The sequence below is a fragment of the Erinaceus europaeus genome, chromosome 12, assembly GCF_950295315.1.
Source record: "Erinaceus europaeus chromosome 12, mEriEur2.1, whole genome shotgun sequence".
In the NCBI taxonomy this organism is placed as follows: domain Eukaryota; kingdom Metazoa; phylum Chordata; class Mammalia; order Eulipotyphla; family Erinaceidae; genus Erinaceus; species Erinaceus europaeus.
The window spans coordinates 54503480-54526483 of NC_080173.1; the positions used below are offsets into that span (position 1 = coordinate 54503480).

The following is a 23004-nucleotide window of genomic DNA, read 5'->3' on the forward strand; positions in this document are numbered from 1 at the left end:
CTGGCCAGCCCCCTTCTTCTGACCTCCACCCAGACCACAGACTCACAGCTCACCCCCACCCCCTAGCCTGGGCTGTAGCTGTTACAGGAGGGTCTCGGGCAGTTCTACCAGAACAAGGTATCCCCTCTGCCTGATACCACTCTTTGGAATTAGGCATCTGCTCAGGTTGGCACAGCCCTGCCTACCTGGGACAGCTGGGTTGGGTTTCACTCTGCCTAGCCCTTGCCCTAGATCTGCCCCTTCCTCTCCAGGTGCCAGCCAAACCCAGCATTCCCTTGCTGCCCAGGTGAGATTTTCTAAACACTGGCACATGGATAGGCCCTGGAGGAAAAGCTAGTCAAAGATCAGCCCCTGAGCCCTGACCCTTAGTTCCCAGATTCAGTTTTCATCTTCATAAGCAGTTGTGCAGCCTCAATGAGTCACCTCACTCAGGAGAGAAGAGGCTTCCTTGGTCCTGGCTGGAAAACGACAGTCTTGGACCATCTTCTCATAGCTCCTGTTGGTCTTGTGCAGAAGCTACTGGAGACTGACCCCCTACTCCACCCCATATTAAAGAGTGCCCCCCCCCAGCCCCTCCTTCCCCTCCAACCCAAGCTTTGTCCCCAAAGCTTGAGTGACAACCAAAGACAGCTAATGGAAGCCTGCATGTTGCAAGTGAAACTGATCCCCAGTTCAGATCCAATTTCTGCTCTCCACAGCCCCCAAGGCTCCTCACACCTGCTCCCCTTTGTACGTTAGGCCAGTGGGCTGGCTGTCTTTCATCTGCCTCCTGCCCCATTCACGCCTTAAGCCTGGGGGCACCGCCTCCTGCCTCCTGGCTAGTACACCATTGCACTAGGCTGGCCAGGGGCACCCCAGAGCCTGGCTTTCCTCCTCCCTCTCCTCACCTGGAAAGATCACAGGGATGGGGGGGATGGAGAGGGGGCAGAAGCAAGGGAGGCACTGTGTCCCAGAGGATACAGCAAAAAGCATTCTACACTAAGGGTTTTGAGTTTCTGTTGAAGGAGGTATAAATTCAGATAGGCTACCTGGAGGAGGAGCTATTTCTCACAGGAATTCTACATGCCTTTAAATCCTGCAGTGCCCATGAGCAGGCTCTGCCCTGCCTGTTAGGACCAGCCGGAGAGTCTGTCATCTGTGCACCAAATATTTGTTGCTGTGGACTCTATATGAAGCATTGTTCTTGGTGAGGGGACAACAGCTGTGAACTAAAGCTCTTGTTTTCACAGATCTTAAAAAAATTTCTTTCTTTATTTAATAGGACAGAGATAAACGGAGAGGTGGGGTGGTGATAGAGAGACACCTAACTAATTTCTTCAAGCTCCATCCAAGATGAGCTGAAAATGGCAAATTCACCATTTTTAACACCTGAGTAGTATTCCATTGTGTATATATATCACAACTTGCTCAGTCACTCATCTGTTGTTGGACACCTGGGTTTCTTCCAGGTTTTGGCTATTACAAATTGTGCTGCTATGGACATGGGCATACACAAATCTGTTTGGATGGGTGTGTTGTGTTCCTTAGGTTCCTGTTAAGTGAAATAAGTCAGAAACAGAAAGATGAATATGGGATGATCTCATTCACAGGCAGAGGTTGAAAAAACAAGATCAGAAGAGAAAACAGTAAGCATAACTTGGACTGGAGTTGGTGTATTACACCAAAGTAAAATACTCTGAGGTTGGTGGGGTGGGTACAGGTCCTGGAAAAGGATGACAGAGGACCTAGTGAGGCTTGTATTGTTATGTGGAAAACTGTGAAATGTTATGCATGTACAAACTATCATATTTACTATTGAATGTAGAACATTAATCCCCCAATAAAGGAAAAAATAAATAAAATAAATAAGGAAAAAAAAGAATTCCACACCATTAGAGAAGATAACATCACACCTTCCTGGGAAAAAATGGGTGGAAGTGGAGGTGATGATGGTAGGCGGAATTAGGAGGTGAAATACAACCTCCAGGTGATTTCTTAATATGTGGAATATAGATAACGAAAGCAAATAAACTTGTAAATATATATAGTATTGTTTTAAATATTTACTTTATTTCTTTTTTTATATTTATTTATTTATTTTCCTTGTTTTTTAATTGTTGTTGTAGTTATTGTTGTTGTTACTGATGTTGTTATTAGATAGGACAGAAAGAAATGGAGAGAGGAGGGAAAGACAGAGGGGGGAGAGAAAGATAGACTCTTGCAGACCTGCTTCACTGCCTGTGAAGTGACTCCCCTGCAGGTGGGGAGCTGGGGGCTCGAACCAGGATCCTTACGCCGGTCCTTGCACCAGTCCTTGTGCTTTGCACCATGTGCGCTCAACCTGCTGCACTACCGCCCACCTCCCATAAATATATAGTATTAATGACAGTAGTAGTAGTAATCATAATAATAGTAATAATAATAAAACCTTTCTGGGATTATGTTCATGTTTGTTTGTTTATTTTACCAGACCCCTGTTCAGCTTTGGATGATGGTGGTGCTGGGGATTGAACCTGGGAGCACAGAGCTTCAGGCTTAGCAAGTCATTGACAAAACCATTAAGCTATTTCTCCAGCTGGTCTGCTCATTCAGGCTGTTGAGCTTCTGGCAAAGCCTTTTCTTTGCATTTTCTTTTTTTTTAAGTTTTTAAAAATATTCATTTATTCCCTTTTGCTGCCCTTGTTGTAGCTGTTGTTGGATAGGACAGAGAGAAATGGAGAGAGGAGAGGAGACAGAGAGGGGGAGAGAAAGACAGACACCTGCAGACCTGGTTCACCGCCTGTGAAGTCACTCCCCTGCCGGTAGGGAGCTGGGGGCTTGAACTAGGATCCTTATGCTGGTCCTTGCGCTTTGCGCCACCTGCGCTTAACCCACTGCGCTACAGCCCGACTCCCTTCTTTGCATTTTTATGGTCTGCTGCATTTTGAAAGTCCACTGCAAGAGTTTCCACCAGTATCAGAGATTGGTTGCAAGTCAGATCTGCGGGGTCTAAGGAAGCAGAACCAGGGAATCCATGGCCTCCAGGGGGGAGGAGAGTCTGAGGCTGTCTGATAAAAAATATTAAAAAAGAGAAAGAAAGGAAGAAAGAAAGAAAGGAAGAAAGAAAGAAAGAAAGGAAGAAAGAAAGAAAGGAAGAAAGAAAGAAAGGAAGAAAGAAAGAAAGGAAGAAAGAAAGAAAAGAAGAAAGAAAGAAAGAAAGAAAGAGAGAAAGAAAGAAAGAAAGGAAGAGAGAGAGACATCCGCACCACTGCTTGACCACTTGTGAAGCTTTCCTCCTGCAGGCAGGGACTAGTAATTTGAACTTGTGTCCTTGAGCATGGTAATGTATGCATTGAACCAGGTGTGTCACCATGCAGCCCTTCATAGAATTTCTATTCCTGAGCAAGAGTGAGGCAGACAAATAAACACAATGTGTTTTGGTTATAAATGTTTAGGAAAAAACCTAAAATAGGTGAGGACAGTTGGGTAAGTACACACACCATCATAATGTACAAAGTCTCAGGTTCAAGCTCCCACTCCCCACTTGCATGGGAAAAGCTACATGAGTGATAAACCACTGTTGTAGGTAACTCTCTGCCTCTCTCTCTTTCTATATCTCTCCCTCTCCCCCCTCTGAAGTTCTGTCTGTCTCTATCCAATAATAAATAAATATCAAAAGAAAGAAAAAGGAAACCTAAAATAGGTAAGGGAGCCTGAGTTGGACAGGTGACAATTTGGATAGGGAGTTCAGGCAGCCTTTCTGGGGAGGTGGCATCTGAGGAGAGTTCAAATGATAGGTGTGTGTGTGTGTGTGTGTGTGTGTGTGTGTGTAGGGGGGGGCAGGAGGTGCCCAAGCAGAGGGAGTTGTAAGTACAAAGGCACTGGGTAGGGAGTTTACCTTGTGGAAAGAACAGCAAGGAGCCAAAAGTAGAATGGATGGTTGGAGACTGGTAGGCACTGGGTCTGGAACCCTGCCGCATAGGGCCTGGAGGACTGTGGCAATAACTTTGGATTTCATTCAGAGTGAAGTGGGGTAAGGAAACCAGATGTCCCTCCTTTGAGGTCACTGGAAAGTTCTAGCAGTCATCTTTTCCTCTCTACCTGGCATAATTAGAGGGAAATAAAGAGCTAAACTTAGGAATCTGAAAGACCCAGGTTCACTTGTATGTCTATCCATCCAGCTATCCAGTTGTCCATCCATCTCTTCACCCACTTATCTGACAGAGTTTTTTTTTCTTTGCATACCTGCTCTATGATCAGAGCTGCCATCTGCTAGCTGGCTGACCTTGAGTAAGTGGCTTCTTTCTTTCCCTCCCTGTTTCCCTCCCTTTTTCCCTTCTTTCTTTCTTCTTCTTCTTCTTTTTTTTTTTTTGCTGCCAGTTTTTTTTAACTGAGACTTTGAACCTGCATGATCCCACTGTTCCCAGTGGGTCATCCCCTCCTTGCCTCCTTCCTTCCTTCCTTTTTTAAAACTTTTTTGAGCCTCCCTCCCTCCCTTCCTCCCTCCCTCCCTTCCTCCCTCCCTTCCTTCCTTCCTTCCTCCCTCCCTTCCTTCCTTCCTTCCTTCCTTCCTTCCTTCCTTCCTTCCTTCCTTCCTTCCTTCCTTCTTTTGAGGGTGAGACATCGGCTGGGGAGAGAGAAGGAAAACTATCACAACACCACTCTGCTCCACCACTCCTTCCCCTGTGCAGTGCTTCTACGTGGTGGTCAGTGGTTCCAATCCAATGTGCCATCTTCCCTCCCCTAAGTGATCTACTTCTATCTATAAACTGAGGTCAACAATAGTTCTTCCCTACTTCCAAGACTGGGAGGACTGGGCTAGACAAAGTGCTTGATGACTTAGCACAGTCCTGGGCACACAGGAGAGCTTCATACAGGGTCGGTATGTTCTGAGTTGCTGGCACACACTTCCTTACTGTGCTTCACTTTATTGCACTTTGCAGATACTTCATTTCTGAGCAATAGGAGTTTGTGGCATCCCTATACTGAGCAGGTCTAGAAATGCCACTTCCCTGCAGCATGTGCTCACATTGAGTCTCTGTGTCACATTGTGGTCGTTACCCACAACATACCAGGCTCTCTCTCTCTCTTTCTCTCTCTCCATATATATATATATATATATTCAGACAGAATGAAAGAGACCACAGCAACTAAGCTTGTTTCAACGTGGTGGGTGCCAGGCTCAAACCTGGGCTTTGCACATGGCAAAGCAGTAATTACACTAAGTGAGCTATTTTACCAGTCCCCAGATTGGTTTTTCGTTTTTTTATTTTTCAAAGTTTATTTTTATTATTTATTTTTAATTTATTTATCATTGGATAGAGACAGAGAGAAATTGAGAGGGGAGGTGGAGATAGAGAGTAAGAGAGGGAGTCGGGCTGTAGCGCAGCTGGTTAAGCGCAGGTGGTGCAAAGCACAAGGACCGGCATAAGGATCCTGGTTCGAACCCCGGCTCCCCACCTGCAGGGGAGTTGCTTCACAGGCGGTGAAGCAGGTCTGCAGGTGTCTATCTTTCTCTCCTCCTCTCTGTCTTCCCCTCCTCTCTCCATTTCTCTCTGTCCTATCCAACAATGACAACAACAATAATAACTACAACAATAAAACAACAAGGGCAACAAAAGGGAATAAATAAATAAAATAAATATTTTTTTAAAAAAAAAAGAGAGTAAGAGAGACAGAGAGACACCTGTAGCCCTTCTTCACCATTTTTGAAGCTTTCCCCCTGCAGCGGGGAGCAGGGTCTTGAACCTGGGTCCTTGCACAGTGTAATGTGTGTGCTTAACCAGGTGCACCAGCACCTGGCCCCTTTGCTTTTTTTCTTTTAATCAATATATGATATGGATAACAGTGCTCTGTGACATGAATGGTTCACCAGCAAAGAAGGTAAGCTTGATTGATAAAGGTGTGAACTTTACCTGCTCCACCTCCCAGCCCTTCCTCACCCCCCCTTCCTTTCTTTGAGTCTCTATACTCACACAATATTGAAATTAGACCACTGGAAATCTCACAATGGCCTGTTCAATGAATGCATGCCTCTCATTTTGGGGGAGGGGGCGATGGCTAGAAATGCATCTTGGGAAGTGGCACAGCAGATAAAGTGCTGGACTCTCAATTATGAGATCTTGAGTTCAATCCCTAGCATTGCATGTACCAGAGTGATGCTCTGGTTCTCTCTCTCCTCCTACAATTGATCAAGCTCAACAAAGAAGGTCTATTCATTGCCAAGGTAGGCCTCTTATGCCTGCTAACCAAGTGGTGAGTGCAACAAAACAATTCCTTAAAATTTTTTTTTTAAAGATTTTATTTAGGGAGTCAGGCGGTAGCGCAGCAGGTTAAGCGCACGTGGCGCCAAGTGCAAGGACCAGCATAAGGATCCCGGTTCAAGTCCCGGCTCCCCACCTGCAGGGGAGTCGCTTCACAGGCGGTGAAGCAGGTCTGCAGGTGTCTATCTTTCTCTCCCCCTCTCTGTCTTCCCTTCCTCTCTCCATTTCTCTCTGTCCTATCCAACAACGACGACATAAATAACAAAAATAATAACTACAACAAGGGCAACAAAAGGGAATAAATAAATAAATATATTTTAAAAAGATTTTATTTATTTATTAATGAGAAAGATAGGAAGAGAGAGAGAAAGAACCAGACATCATTCTGGTACATGTGCTGCCAGGGATCAAACTTGGGACCTCATGCTTGAAAGTTCAACACTTTATTTATTGTACCACCTCCTGGACCACTCTTTAAAATTTTTTTGTTTTAATGAGAGAGTGAGAGAGAGAGAAAGAGAGAGAGAGAGAGAGAACACACAAGTCAGGAGCAGTGCTCAGCCCTGCTTATTATTGTGGTGTTGGGTATTGAACCTGGAATCTCAGAGCATCAGGCAACAAAGTCTCTTTGCATAACCATTATGCTGTCTCCACAGCCAAAAGAAACAAATCTTTTTTTAAGAAACAAATCTTGAAGGAAGTTAAAAATTTGACACCTTTTATAAATAAAAAATTAAAAATATTTATTAATTCCCTTTTGTTGCCCTTGTTTTTTTATTGTTGTTGCTACTGATATCATTGTTGTTGGATAGGACAGAGAGAAATGGAGAGAGGAGGGGAAGACAGAGAGGGGGAGAGAAAGACAGACACCTGCAGACCTGCTTCACCACTTGTGAAGCGACTCTCCTGCAGGTGGGGAGCCGGGGGCTCAAAGCAGGATCCTTACGCCAGACCTTGTTCTTTGTGCCACATGCGCTTAACCCACTGCACTACCACCCGACTCCCAAATAAAAAAATTTTTTTTTAAATGCGACACCCAGGTCAATGGGTAGTGCACACCTTACTAGGTGCGAGAACCTAGGTGTAATCCCTTGACTCCTACCTGCAGGGGGAAAGCTTCACAAGTAAGGAAGCAGAGCTACAGGTATACAGGTATCTATCTTTCTCTCTCTCTCTCTAAGAAAATTATTTACTTTAATTTCTTTATTGGGGGATTATTGGTTTATAGTAAAATACAATAGTTTGTACATGCATAACATTTCTACATAATAATGTAACCCCCACTAGGTCCTCCTCTGCCATCTTGTTCCAGGACCTGAAATCCACCCTCACACCCAGATCTTTTACTTTGGTGCAATACACCAACTCCAGTCCTAGTTCTGCTTAGTGTGTTCCCTTCTGATCTTGTTTTTCAACTTCTGTCTATGAGTAAGATCATCCCATAATCATCATTTTGTTTCTGACTTATTTTACTTAACATGATTTTTTTTTCAAGTTCCATCCAAGATGGGGTAAAGAAGGTGAATTCACCTTTTTTAGTAGCTGAGTAGTCTTCCATTGTATATATATATATCACAACTTGCTCAGCCACTCATCTGTTGTCAGACACCTGCGTTGCTTCCAGGTTTTGGCTATTACAAATTGTGCTGCTATGAACATAGGTATACACAAATCTGTTTGGATGGGTGTGTTTGTTTCCTTAGAATATATCCCCAGGAGAGGAACTGCAGGGTCATAGGGTAGGTCCATTTCTCGCCTTCTGAGAATTCTCCAGACTGCTCTCCACAGGGGTTAGACTAATTTGCATTCCCACCAGCAGTGCAGGAGGGTTCCTTTGTCCCCACAACCTCTCTAGCATTTGTTGCTGTTACCTTTTCTGATGTGTGACATTCTCACAGGAGTAAAGTGGTATCTCATTATAGTCTGTATTTGCATTTTTCTGACAATCAATGACTTGTAGCATTTTTTTTCATGTGTTTGTTGGCCTTTTGGATCTCTCTTTTTTTTTTTTACTTTTATTTTATTTTAATTAATTTATTTATAAAATGGAAACCCTGACAAGACCATAGGGTAGAAGGGGTATAATTCCCACTACCAGAGCTCCGTATCCAATCCCTTCTCCTGATAGCTCTCCTGTTCTTTAACCCCGTGGTGACCCATGGACCCAGGGTCACCATGGGGTGCAGAAGGTGGAAGGTCTGGCTTCTGAAATTGCTTCCCTGCTGAACATGGGTGTTGACAGGTCGATCCATACTCCTAGCCTGCCTCTCTCTTTCCCTAGTGGGGTGGGGTTCTGGGGAATCAGAGCTCCAAGACATATTAGTGGGGTCGTCTGTCCAGGGAAGTCCGGTTGGCATCATGTTAGCATCTGGAATCTGGTGGCTGAAAAAGAGTTAATACATAAAGCCAAACAAATTGTTGATTAAGGATTTCTTCTATGGCGAATATTCTGTTCATATCCTCTCCCCATTTCTCTGTCTACCTACCCTTTCCCCTCTCAATTTCTCTACCTTCCCATTCCCCTCTCAATTTCTCTCTGCCCTGTCAAATAAAAAAATAATAAATTAATGAAAAACAATAAAAAGAATGTAAATGGGACACTCATGAACACACATTCTAAGAGAGCAAACTCGCCTTGTTGCTGATATAGAGAAAGTTTCAGTGGTCTGGATAGAAGATCAAACCAGCCACAACAGTCCCTTAAGTGCATGCTTAGTTCAGAGCACGTCCCAGCTCCCTAATTCCATGAAGACTGAGAGAGGTGAGGGGGCTGCAGGAGAACATTTTGAAGGGAGAAGAGTCCACAAGACTTAAGGAAAAGATCCACTTCTGTCTCCAGAAGAGTGGAGTACAAGACTGAGCAGTAAGACCTGTTGCAGAGGCTGCAGCAAGTTGTCCAGAAGACAGGGTGAGACCAGTGATGGAGGGCTGGAAGACAGCAGGACTATGCAGAGACTCTCACACCTGAGGCTGTGAGGTTCTTGATTCATCTCTAGCACCACCCTAAACCAGAGCAGAGTCTTGCTCTGATTAAAAAAAAAAAAAAAAAAACTGGGAGTCGGCGGTAGTGCAGCGGGTTAAGCACATGTGGCTCAAAGCACAAGGACTGGTATAAGGATCTGGTTCAAGCCTCCGGCTCCCCACCTGCAGGAGAGTCACTTCACAGGTGGTGAAGCAGGTCTGCAGGTGTCTATCTTTCTTTCCCCCTCTCTGTCTTCTCCTCCTCTCTCCATTTCTCTCTGACCTATCCAACAATGACAACATCAATAACAACAATAATAACTACAACAAAAAAACAAGGGCAACAAAAGGAAAAGTAAATATAAAAAAATTAAAAAAAAAAAACTGTTGATGGAGCTGGCCACAGGAAATAAACCACCTTCAATGTAAAAGGTTTCTTTTTTTTTTTTTTTTAATTATTTTATTTTAAAGAGAGAGAGATACTAGAGCACTGCTCATCTCTGGCTTGTCATGGCTGAGTATTGAACCTGGGATCTCAGAGCATCAGGCATGGAAGTATTTTGCATAACCATTATGCTGTCTCCCAAGGGCTGTAAACTTTTTCTAAATCATAACAGTTACAGAGGTTTTTAATGACATGGTGCTAGTGTGACAGCTCTTTTTAAAAGATGTATTTTCTTATTTATGATTTCTTATGAAATTTGTCCAAATGCTTCCATGTGGTGATGGGGACTTGAATTGGTAGGGGGGAGGTGATGTGCTCTTGCATGGTCAAGTAAATTCTACCAGGTGAGCTACCTTGCAGCCCCCAGTAAGTGTATCTTTTTTGGGGGTGGTGGTGGGCAGCCAGGAACTAAACCCAGGACTCTGTATATGCAAAGCATACACTATATAGTTAAGCTCCATCCCAGGCCTGTAAACATGACTTAGACACACACTGGGAAACCAAACCATTCCTGCCACTTTCGTGTGATGTCCACTTTCATTTGGTGATCTGCCACTAAGCCTGTGGTATCTCTCAGGGTGCTGCCTCTGGGGATCTCTCCCAGTGAACATCCTCTCCCATTCCACACAGCCTCAGCTCTGCCCCCACCCGCCCTCTGCCAGGGTTTGCTCAACATGTCTGACTCCAAAGGGCTTCAAAGCCTGTTCTTTTTCCAGGTTCTGCTCCCTGGAAAAGTTTCTGTCTCTGGCCTTTGAGCGCCCTGATGAGACTCAACATGACAGGGATGGTGCTGAAGCTCACCAGAAGCTTCTCTATGGGGCTCCCATTCTAATTTGCTTTCTTTGTTTGTCAGCCTGCCTCTGCCCTAGCCTGTGGGCCACCCACTCACCCACTCTCTAGAATAGGGCTGGGCTGTCATGTTGAGCCTCATCTGGGTGCTCAAAGGCCAGAGACAGAAACTTTTCCAGGGCGCAAGACCTGGAAAAAAACTAGGCTTTGAAGCCCTTTGGAGTCAGACATGTTGAGCAAACCCTGGCTCCAGCACAACCTGCTGTTGATCCCGACAAGTTGCTTCATGTCTCTGGGCCTCAGTTTCTTTATCTGTAGAAGGGAACAGTAACACCTGCAGGTGCAGGGCTGTTGGAGAACCGGAGACCATACACATAGGGCTCCTGAGTGAAGAATGTGCTTCACAGTGGGAGGAGGATGCTCAAACCTGCACTGAGCCCAGGTTTGAGGTGCCAGAAATGGGGGATGGAAACCCCAGAAACTGTCTTCAAGTTTACCTGTGTGTTTTTCACCAGGATTAAGATCCACAGCTTTCATGGGATTCTTCAAGGGGTTCTGAGTAAAAAAGGATGAGGATGAGAGGGTGACATGTTCTGAATTAAAAAAAGAAAAAGGCGAAGAGGGCGAGGTGGTGGTTCACTCTGTAGAGCACACATTATCTTGCATGAGGTCCTGAGTTCAAGCCTCCAGTCCCCTCCTGCAGGGGAATAGCTTCATTAGTGGTAGAGCAGTTTTGTGTCTCTCCTCTCTGTCTCTCCTCTTCCCCCATTTTCTGTCTTGAGAGATCTCTCTATAGAAAAGGAAAGGAAGGAAGGGAGAAAGAAAGAAAGAGGAGAGAAGAGAAAAGAAGAAAAAGGGAAAGAAAAGAAAAGAAATGGCCACCAGGAATCATAGAGTTGCATAGGCATGAGCCCCAGTGATAACTCTGGTGACATAAAAATACAGATTAAAAAGTATTAGAGACTAAAGGGAACTGGAAGGCAGCTCACTTTGGAGAGTGCACACTTTATACTACATCCAGGGACCCAGGTTTGAGCCCTGGCCACCACATAGAAGCACTATGCAAAAGGGAAGCTTCATGGTGGAGCAGTGCTGTGGTGTCTCTCTTTTCTGTCTGTTCCTTTGTCCCTCTCTGTCTCTTACCCTCTTTTTGAAAAAAAGAAAGAAAGAAAGAAAGTTCACTGGGAGTGCTGGAGTCATGCAGACTTGAAGCCCTAGCAAAGACTTATTAGAAAAATAAATAATTGAATGAGTAAGGCAATAAGTGAGCTGAAGAAGCAGAGAGATAGAGTCCCAGCTACATTCCTGATACCTCAAGGCCACAGGTTCAACCTCTGGCACCATCTTATGCCTGAGATGAGCAGTGCTCTGGTCCTCTGTCTTTCTTTCCTACTTCTCTCATTCCCCCCCTCCTCTCCTTCCCCCACCCCACTCAGGAAATAAATCTTACTTAAAAAAATGAACTGAGGAAATAAGGTCTAGCTTTTGTTCATTTACTTATTTTAATTATATATGATTTGTGGAGGAGGGATACCAGAGCTCCTCGCCTACATTTGATACTGTGAAACTCAGGGTCTCACACATGCGCTTTACCTTCAAACCACCTCCCCAGTCCCTGTTCATTCACTAAAAAATTTGCTTATACAGACATAAACTTAATGCCTATTTTGTGCCCAACCCTGTGGAAGAGTCAAAAACATCCAAGGAGAACCCCTTTCCCACCAAGTGTTCTTCTTCCTTTAGCAAGTGAAGGCAGTGTCCCACTAGCCACAGGAGTACCACACTTCAGTATATAGAGCAGCTCATCTAGGTCATATTCATTTCTGCTCCCCAGAGGGAGAGACAGTGCTGGGGATGAGGGTGGAATCATGTTTTAGACATGGCCACATCAAGATTCAGAGATGTTAAGTGATGGAGTCAGAGTCACATAGCTGGTAAGTCAAGACCAATAGCCGTGGGCTCAGACCCCCTCCTGCCATAAATACTGACACACCTGGAGTGGAAAGCTGCTTCCTTTCTATAGGGGTATGTGGGGGGCTCCCTCTCATATAGGCTGACTCTTCCTCCTAGCCTCTTCGGCATGGGCTCACTCCATGCATCCCCTCAGGGCTTTCTGCTATGGAAACAGGCAGGTTCTGGTCTCACCTGGGCTCCCTTCTGATAACCACCTACATTTTCTTCTCCATCTATAAACATTGTCATCTGGACTTGTTGGAAGAGGTAGGCTGGTTTTGTAGCCCAGGCACTGAAGGAGAGATCGGAACGGCCTGTGCATCAGGTTGGATGTTCTATAGTTGTGAAAGATGGGGGGGGGGGGGCACCTGCTTCTACACACAATCTCCCTTGACCCCCCCCAACTCAACACACAGTCTTTTTGATGCTGCAGAGGATAAGCTGGGGTTCAGCCCACACGAAACTCTTCGCACACACCTTCAGCTCCAGGCGGTCCCCAAGACCTCATCAGGGGTTGGCCTGGTGCCTGAGTCCCAGCCCAGGGTGTAGGGCAGCCATGAGTGGCAGGAGGCCCAGCGTGTTCCAGTATTTATTTATTTACTTGTAGCCCAGCCATTTATACACACCAGGCTTTGATTAACCCCCCTGGGGCTGGGAGGAGGGGGAAGCTGTTGCCTGGGCCTTTGATGTGCTGGAGAAGAGATGGTGAGATGGTGCTCAAGTCGCCTGTTGTGGAGAATGTGTGCGTGGGGGGAGCCTGCTGATGTCACCTCAGGAGGCCTAGCATGGCAGTGCCTTGGCCAGAGGTGACCAGAAGAGGATGATGGGTGGGAAAAAGAAGAAAGGAAAGGGAGCCAGGGCCTTGGCCGACTGTTAAACAACCCTATCCAGTCATTGCCTAGAATTTGGATGTACTATGCCCTCTAGAGAGAAGGGGCAGAGAGGGAGAGGGCTGCCAAGCCCTGTGGACAGGTTTCAGCTCTAAACAACTAGACTCACTACCTCGCATCCCACCCCACAGGAACCAAGGTCTAGGAGTCAGGAGTACCCAGGCATAGGCCAGAGACTCACTTAGAGGCACACTAAGACTCACCAAAATTGGCTCCTTGAGGGGGATCATCTATGTCTAGGGTTACCTAGAGGATACATCATGAGTGGTGAGGTTTATTTACTCATATTCGAATGAATGAATGGCTGAATGAGTGAATGTTGACATAGATGAGAAGACAGAAGACCATCACATATTCAATGTGTTTCCAGGAGTGAATGAATGAGGAAGATACAATCTTGAGCAATTCAGGGTGAGGGCTGGGGGAAGGAAAGCTGGAGCCAGACCATCAGCCAGTCTTTTCACTTTTTCCTTAAAAACTATCTCAGACTTAGACAGGTACTAAAATGCAATATATATGTTGGAGAAGTCATGATGTATTTTCCTATGTAAATGCGAATATGCGTCATGTCTTTTCCAACAACCCAATATACATGTATATGTATCTTTCACTCAGATTAACCTCTTGTGAATATTTTATATCATTTGCTTTATCATTCTCTCTATATATGTATATTTGTACATATAAAAAATGTATATAGTCTCCCTGAGACCCCAGAGGTTCCAGGTTCAGTACATGGCACCACCATCTGCCACAGCTGAGCAGTGCTCTGGTCTCTTTCCCTCCTTCCTTTCTCACAATAAATAAACTTTTTTATTCCCTTTTTGTTGCCCTTGTTTTCTTTTATTATTGTTGTAGTTATTATTGTTGTTGTTATTGATGTCATCGTTGTTGGATAGGACAGAGAGAAATGGAGAGAGGAGGGGAAGACAGAGAGGGGGAGAGAAAGATAGACACCTGCAGACCTGCTTCACCACCTGTGAAGCGACTCCCCTGCAGGTAGGGAGCCGGGGGCTTAAACTGGGATCCTTATGCTGGTCCTTGAGTTTTGCGCCACCTGCACTTAACCTGCTGTGCTACCGCCCAACTCCCATAAACATTTTTTAAAAGTATATATACCTTCCCTAAACCATCTGAGAGTAAGTTACATCTATCCTGGTCATTTACTCCTAGATATTTCAGTGTGTATTTTCCTTCCCTCTCCTCTCCTCTCCTCTCCTCTCCTCTCCTCTCCTCTCCTCTCCTCTCCTCTCCTCTCCTCTTCTCTCCTCTCCTCTTCCCTCTCCTCCCTTCCCCTCCCCTCCTCTCCTCTCCTTTCCTCTCCTCTCCTGTCTTCTCTTCTGTTCTCTGCTCCTTTCCTTCTCTCTCTCTCTTTGCCTCTCAACCTCCCTCCCTCCCTCCTTCCCTCCTTCCCTTCCTTCCTTCCTTCCTTCCTTCCTTCCTTCCTTCCTTCCTGACACTAAGGTTATTGTTGGGGCTGTGCCTCAATGATTCCATCATTCCCAGTGACCATATTTTTTCCTTTTTATTTTCTCTTATTTGATAGGACAGAGGGAGAGAGGAAGAGAGAAATAGAGACACATTCAGTGCCCATGAAGCTTTCCCTCAGAAAGTGGGGACCAGGGGTTTGAACCTGGGTCCTTATACATGATAATGTGTGCACTCGACCCACTCAACTAGGTAGGTACCAGGGAGTCTATGGAATTTATGGCAAGTGGATTCTCTACCTACAGCATTGCAAGACAACTGAATTCCTCCTGTCTCTGAGACCACTCTGAAAACAGCCCCCATCCCTCTGAAAGGCTATGACTCCTTGCCCACACAGTTCATATGGCCAGGAATGGAGTCTTCCAGGGAAAAGCCCTATCTTTCTTCTTCCCTGCTGGGCTCCCATGTTTACAACAGTGCTTGGCATCTAGTAGGTATTAATGAACATTTGTAGAGTGAATGATGAATGAATGAACAGATGTTTCTTTTGTTGCTAGGACTTCTCTGGGGCTTTGTACCTGTGCAATTCCATCATCCCCAATGGACTTCCTTGCCTCCCAGATAGAGAGTAAAAGACAGGGGACCGGGTGGTGGCACACCTGGTTGAGCGCACATGTTACAGTGCACAAGGACCCAGGTTCGAGCCCCCAGTCCCCACCTGAAGGGTAAAAGCTTTGCAAGTGGTGAAGCAGTGCTGCAGATGTCTCTCTGTCTCTCCCTCTCTATCACCCCCTTCCCTTACGATTTCTGGCTGTCTCTATCAAGTAAATAAAATAAAGATAAAAAATTTAAAAAAAAGAGAGTAAAAGACACAAGGAAAGATAGAAAGAGAAGGAGAGATACCATAGCACCATAACACCACACCACTTCTCCATCACTCATGAAGCTCCCCTTTTCATGATGCTCCCTTGCAGCAGCCAGGGGACTTGAATTCAGGACCTCACACATGGTAAAATGTGTGTTCTACTGGGTGAGCTATCTCCTGACCCCCATTTCTTTCTGTTTAGGAAACCAACTTCTTCTTTTCTTGGTTCTAAGACTCAACCAAATCATTGGGAAGTTAATCCAGGTGGCTTTAGGATTTGTGCAGTAGTGGAAATTGGCCAATCTCTATTACTCCCATAAACCACCTCTGGGAAAACAGAAAAGGAAATGGACAAATAAAGTGTGTATAGTAGAGTTGGGCGGTAGTACAGCGGGTTAAGCGCAGGTGGCACAAAGTGCAAGGACCGGTGTAAGGATCCTGGTTCCAGCCCTGGCTCCCCACCTGCAGGGGAGTTTCTTCACAAGTGATGAAGCAGGTCTGCAAGTGTCTGTCATTTCCCCTCTTTGTCTTCCCCTCCTCTCTCCATTTCTCTTTGTCCTATCCAACAATGATGACATCATCAACAACAACAACAACAACAACAACAACAATATTTACAACAATAAAACAACTAGGGCAACAAAAGGAAATAAATAAATAAAAAAAATACATAAGTAAAAAAGAAAGTGTGTGGATTGGGAGGGGCAGAGAGGTGTCCCAGGTAGAAAAGTGACTGCTTTGTCTTTTCCCTAACTGATGTTCCCATGGGTCTTGCCACAAGAAGATATACATAGGTTGACATCAAGAAGGACTTTCCTTTATATTTTGGTGTATTTTGAATGATTTCACTGTAAATCAATCTTAAGACAGGACAACTCCAGAGATGAAAGCCTGACCTTCCCCAGATGGCCCTTTGGGGCCTTCCAGATCCATCCAAGTTTCCACCCACCAGGCGTGGGAGGCTGGACTGTGGATGGTTGGCTCAAGCCATCATCTTTGGAATATGTCAGCCCGGCCAAAGGTGCCCCACACATTGCCTTGCCTGGGAGGGTGTCCAGACTTGGTCCCCAGAGCCCTCCCACCCCTGCTGGACATCGGCCTCTCCCAGTGACTCAGCCCTGACGTCGTGGGGCAAGCGGAAAGGCTGAGGGTGTGGGAGGTGGTGCTCCCTCCCTCCTGTCCTCACCTCCTTGGGCTTAGTCCCCATAACCACCCTCCTACTACCCCTAGTTTGTGGAACCTCATCACGCATTTCCCATGAGCCTATACACTGTGGTCCTGTGTGCGTGCTCTGTGTGCGTGCCCAGGTATGGCCAGACCCCTGTGGCTGCTGGGATAGAAGCAGTGTTGAGAGTTCCTGGTTTGGACCCCCAACTCTGATTAGGCAGCCCCTGCATCAGGAAGGGGTGGGCTGCCAGCCCCTTTCTTAAGTGACTGAGGCTTTTTCGATTTACATTTGGGCCTCTCATTGTCCCAGGTCTGGGATCTACATGTCTAGTCCCTGCCCTCCAGTCTGCCACCCTTAGGTGTATAATCTCAGTCTGTCTTATCTTCTCCAGATCAGAGAGGGACCCTGGGACCTGCTTCCCCCAACCCTGTAGGCCAGTATTCTCAGGTCTCTAGCTCTGTCCTGCCTGCACCCTGCCCAGGTACCCCCCCCATCCCACTTCAAAGCCCAGAGCCAGCAGGAGCTAATTACATGCCCCCCACACCCCTCGCTCGTTAAGTGTCATTAGCCCCAGTTTACAGATGAGGAAACTGAGACTGGGGAGGTGGAGGACGTCACCCCCTGCATCCCCACCCTGGTCCCTGAGCCAGGACTGGCACAAGGTTTGGGTATCCTGCCAAGACTCCCTTCCAGGGAGAAATGATGGGGGGGGCAAGGTAGGGGAATCTTCCTGTGACCATTCCTGCTTCCTGCCTTTCCCCAGCCCTCCTCTCTTCCCCAGGGGTTTTGGGCAGACAACTATGGATCCCCTGGGATGGGGTGGGTAGGGCACCTCTCTGAAATCACACTCAGGCAAAATGCAAATGAGCCCCCCCCAATTAGTCCAGAGTCGGGGTGGTAGCACTTTAGGTAATGAAGCTTGGGGAGTGGAGGGACCCCCCACCCTCTCGCTCATCACCTTGTTGGTCTGGGAAGATGCTGTCACCCCAAGAAGGGCTGGGCTAGGTGGGGCTGGTGGTAGAGGGTGCTGACTCCAGTAGACCCAGGAAGGCTTGGAGCTGATGCTGTCAGCTGGCCACCCTGCCCTGGGGGTCAACCAGAAAGTCTGCATTGTTCCCTTCCCTTCTGGGAGAGGCAGGGACCTCCCTGCCAGGGTCTGGGAGTAAGGCCAGTGTCTTTGACCTTGTTTGACTTTGACAATGAAGGCCTAGTGAGCCCAGGTCTTTGAGACACCTACCACACACACGTGGAAAAGGGACAATATCCTTTACCCAGATTGGGCGCTGGGGTGTCCAGGGAAGGGAATGTTTTGTTTAATTAGGACTCTGCAGGACAGAGGGAAAAACAGAGAACCCAGAGAACACAGCCAATGAAACCAAGGGAAGAGAGAGAAGAAAAGCTTGGGGGTGGGAAGATTAGGAGAGGGGGGCCAGAGAGAGAGGTAAGCAGTTGGGGTCTGAGTGGTGAAAGTGCAGTGCTTACAAACCCATCGCCTCCCCAAAGGCCAAGACCTTATGGTAATTTTTTTTTTTTACCTCTCCTGTGGACACATGGGGTCTGGTGCCTATGGTGGAAGAGAGAGACCTAGCTGCTCTGGGGGGCTGACCACTTCCTGAAGGCACAGGGCTGAGTTGCAGCAAGAAATAGGGGGTCAGAGGCCAAAGGAGAAGAAATGTGGAGAGCAGACTTCTGGAAGAGTTGTGCCTCTTGGTAGACACAGGCCTCTGAGACAAGCACCTAGCTAATAAGCAAGCTGCTACTCTGACCCCTTGCTGGGTGAGGGCCTTCTCAGACATGTCCCCCTCCACTGTGATAGGCATAGACTCAAAGGCTCCTGGGCTTTGTCCTCACAGGGAGTGTAGCCACTGCAGCTCTGGACCAGGCATGCAGCCACCATTGGCAGCTGGGAGGAACTCAGCTTTGGGAGCACTGTGGGGAGGAGAGGTCCTCTTCCTCCTTTCTGCACATGCTGTGGCTCTCAGGACTGGTTTGCCCTAGAATTCCTTGTTTAGGCCCAGTACTGGATGAAGTAAATGACTTGAAGAAGACAGAATGCATGGAGCATGGTTGTATGTGCCTCAGTGACGCATCACTGCCTTTCTCTGAACCTGTGTCTCCTCAGCTTGTCAGTGAGAAGACCTAAACAATGGTGTTGCTAGCGAAAAAGGAGCCCAGGCTGTGGCAACCGGTGTGTCAATGGACAACTCAGGAGACTCGCATGGGGAACTAGAGGGTGTAGAAGAGGCCTTCTGTCTCTTGGTGCTCCGACTCCTTGTTCCCTCTCCCAGTGCCAGAAAGAACCTCTTCTTCATTAGTGATCGGCAGATGCCCTGCTCAAGTCTGTCCTTAGCTATGGTCACTGAGCCTTTTCTAGCTGCCAGTGGGTGCTGCCCACTTGTGCCTGGAGAAAGGGAGGCTCTGTAAGGCAGGGGTGAGTGTGCTGGGGCTGGCTGAGCACTTTGTGAAATATGGTAGAAGTTTTTTTTTTTAAATCTTTTTTTTAATATTTATTTTATTTATTTATTTATTCCCTTTTGTTGCCCTTGTTGTTTTATTGTTGTAGTTATTATTGTTGTCGTCGTCGTTGTTGGATAGGACAGAGAGAAATGGAGAGAGGAGGGGAAGACAGAGAGGAGGAGAGAAAGATAGACACCTGCAGACCTGCTTCACCGCCTGTGAAGCGACTCCCCTGCAGGTGGGGAGCCGGGGTTTGAACCAGGATCCTTATGCCGGTCCTTGTGCTTTGCGCCACCTGCGCTTAACCCGCTGCGCTACAGCCCGACTCCCATGGTAGAAGTTTTATCTTGCAACCTGGGCTATTATCCATTGATCACCCGTGGGATTTGGGACAATATTCTCCTCACCTCCTGCCCAAGACTCAGCTCCTTCCACCTGGTCTGGTGGCCAGAGCCCTGTGCCTAGTGCCAGTGTTGGACCTGCCTGCCTATGTGGCCATGTAGTGATCCTTCCTCCCTGGATCTCAGTTGCACTAAGTCTCTTCCAGCTTGCACACGGCATCAAATCTATACTCAGACAGTCACTTGGTCCCACAAATAACCCTGCCTTTCTTTTGTTCATTTGTTCTATTTATATCAATCTGCTGCACAAATCTAAACAGTTTCTGCATTTCTTTCTTTTTTTATTTATAAAAAAGAAACATTGACAAAACTACAGGCTAAGAGGGGTACAACTCCACACAATTCTCACCACCAGAACTCCATACCCCATCCCCTCCCCTGATAGCTTTCCTATTCTTGAGAGCTTGTTTGGAGGTTCTAGCAGGGGAGCGCAGCTACTCATATACCCTTGACCAAAGACCAGTCCGTCTTTATTAGGGGAAGGCCATCCTCTTCGACCGAGCGCGCAGCTTCGGGAGGGACGCACATGGAGTGGTGAGGGAGGAAGGGGACACCCGCCTAGCCAGGCAGATCAGCTGAATCAACCCTGGCGATCAATGGGGTGACAGATGTCGCAGCCAGATCGCCCTCACATCCAGCTTTCCTATTCTTTAATCCTCTGGGAGTATGGACCCAAGGTCATTTTGGGATGCAGAAGGTGGAAGGTCTGGCATCTGTAATTGCTTCCCCGCTGAACATGGGTATTGACAGGTCGAAACATACTCCCAGCCTGCCTCTCTCTTTCCCTAGTGGGGCAGGGTTCTGGGGAAGCAGAGCTCCAGGACACATTGGTGGGGTTGTCTGTCCAGGGAAGTCTGGTTGGCATCATGTTCAGCTTCATGGGGCAGGTGGGGGTGGGGTGGGGGAGTGGAATGGGACATAGTCTTTTGGTGGTGGGAATGGTGTTTATATACACTCCTATTAATCTGTAGTCATATAAATCACTATTTAATTAATACAAGAGGGGGAAAAATTGACTGAATGTCTCAAACTTTTTAATGCACAGACCATAGGCTGAGTCTTTGATATGCTGACTCTCTTAAAAGCTTAGACCAGGAGTTGGGCGGTAGTGCAGCAAATTAAGTGCAGGTGGCACAAAGCACAAGGACCAGCATAAGGATCCCGGTTGAAACCCCCAGCTCCCCACCTGCAGGGGAGTCGCTTCACAAGCGGTGAAGCAGGTCTGCAGGTGTCTATCTTTCTCTCCCCCTCTCTCTTTCCCTCTTCTCTCCATTTCTCTCCGTCCTATCCAACAACAATGACATCAATAGTAACTACAACAATAAAACAACAAGGGCAACAAAAGGGAATAAACAAATAAGACCTAAAATAAAAAAGCTTAGACTAGGGAGAACAGAAGCAACCAGTGGCACAGCTATATACAAATAATATCAAAGGATATAAATTATGGTGAGGTTGTGTATGATACAGCAAACCCTAACGAAAGGATTTTTCAAAGTTAACCCAATTGCCAAATAATATGATTATAGCAATAACAATTTATTGCCTTCTTAAACCCTAAGGCAGAAGGAACCTCCCACTTCTTCTTCTTTTTTAATATTTATTTATTTTCCCTTTTGCTGCCCTTGTTTTTTTTTATTGTTGTTGTAGTTATTGTTGTTGTTATTGATGTCTTCGTTGTTAGATAGGACAGAGAGAAATGGAGAGAGGAGGGGAAGACGGAGAGGGGGAGAGAAAGACAGACACCTGCAGACCTGCTTCACTGCTTGTGAAGCGACTCTCCTGTAGGTGGGGAGCCCGGGGCTCAAACCGGGATCCTTACGCCGGTCCTTGTGCTTTGCACCATGTGCGCTTAACCCGCTGCACGACGGCCCGACTCCCCTCTCCCACTTCTTCTATAGAGCCTATACTTCCCCAGTCCTGGAACCTCTAGAGTGGAGCTGACTTTCCTGCATGCTTCTTTCAATTCAGTCTCTGCATTTCTTTGTTGAGCTGCCTTTGCTTCCCATGTTTGGTTTCATCTCTTCCCTGAATGACATGAACAAGGAGCTGGTGCAATTGATAGAGAACACATCTTGTCTCTATGACCTGCCACCTGGCTAAGGGTCTGCGAATGGCATCCCTCAGGGGTGTGGTAGCTGCCCAAGGCAGAACTCAGAAGCCTTGCCTTCTGGGCTACTGCTGGAGAGTTTGGGGTTAGGGTCTAGAGCGTGTGTTCCCCTTCCTATGTCACTCTGCCTCACACAGCAAGGAGAGTTACACTCCATTTGGTCTCTCTGTTGCCACCAGGGTTATCACTTGGGCTCAGTGCTTGCACAGCGAATCCATTGCTCCCCACAGCCATTTCCCCTTTATTTTATTTGATAAGAAAGAATTAAAGGGAAAGGGGGGAGAGAGAGATCTTCAGCACTACATCAGTATTCATGAAGCTTTCTCCCTGCAGGTGAGAACCAGGGGCTTGAACCATGGTAATGTGTGCACTCAACCAGGTACACCACCACCCAGTCCCTCCTTTCTTTGTTCACATGGAATCAGGAACCTGTGGGAAGGGGCTGGCTTCTCTAGATGGTTGAGGGGAGCCCAACTGCCCAGGGACCTATGAAAGATATAGAATCTGACTGCAAAGGTCCTAGGGCAGAGCACCACAGTCTCTACAGCCCTTTGGGATCTGAAAGAAGTTCTGAAAAGGGAGTGAAATCCTTTCTCTAGAGGTTTTGGTGAATCAGGAGAAGACTCCTAGGTGGTTTGAGATCAGCCTGGTGTGGTATCAGGGGACAGACCCACTGAAGCTACATAAAATCTTCCATCCTGTGGTCAGCAATGACAGAGAGGGGAGGCAGAGCCAGCCCACCTCAAAGGCTGGCATGCTGTAGTCTGCGGGGGGGGGGGGGCAGGTTAATCTGGGGCTAGCAGCAAGGGGGAAGGGTTGGAATAGGATATTTTAGAGAGGGAATTAGAGCATCCAAGCCTATTGTTCCTTCAAGAAGGGGAGCTGGATCAGGCTTAGAAACTGGCAAGTGGGGGTCTGAATCCACTCTTCAGGGTCCAGCCTGCCTCTCCATCCCTCAATCCCTGCTCATGACCTACGTCCTTGCCCAGCTTCTGAATACATCCCAAGACCACTGACAAAGAATAAGGGAGAGGTGCTGGACAGTGACACACTTAGTTGAGTGCACACATTACCATGTGCAAGGACCCAGGTTTGAGCCCCTACTCCCTACCTAAGGAGGGAAACTTCACAGATGGTGAAACAGGTTTGCAGGTGTTTATCTTTTGCTCTCCCTTTCTATTTCTCTCTCTTCCTCTTCCCATCTAAATTTTTCTCTGTCCTTTCAAATAAAATGGAAATAAAAAGAGAAAAGGAGAGAGAATTAGTGAGGCACCCTAAGGTCCAGAACCCCCTCTTCTTGTCCAGAACTCTGCTGT

The 23004-nt window shown here is 46.8% G+C and overlaps 1 long non-coding RNA gene across 2 annotated transcripts in view; it reads right to left on the minus strand.

Annotated features, from left to right (window-relative positions):
• Positions 1–7883: 7883 nt before the first annotated feature.
• Positions 7884–23004, minus strand: part of LOC132541955 (uncharacterized) — a 66254-nt gene continuing 51133 nt past the window's right edge. For both annotated transcript variants that reach the window (XR_009553066.1, XR_009553065.1), the window contains exons 2-3: positions 10914–10971; positions 7884–8603 (exon numbers count right to left, since the gene is read on the minus strand). This is a non-coding gene — a long non-coding RNA (uncharacterized LOC132541955). The remainder of the gene's footprint in view (positions 8604–10913; positions 10972–23004) is intronic.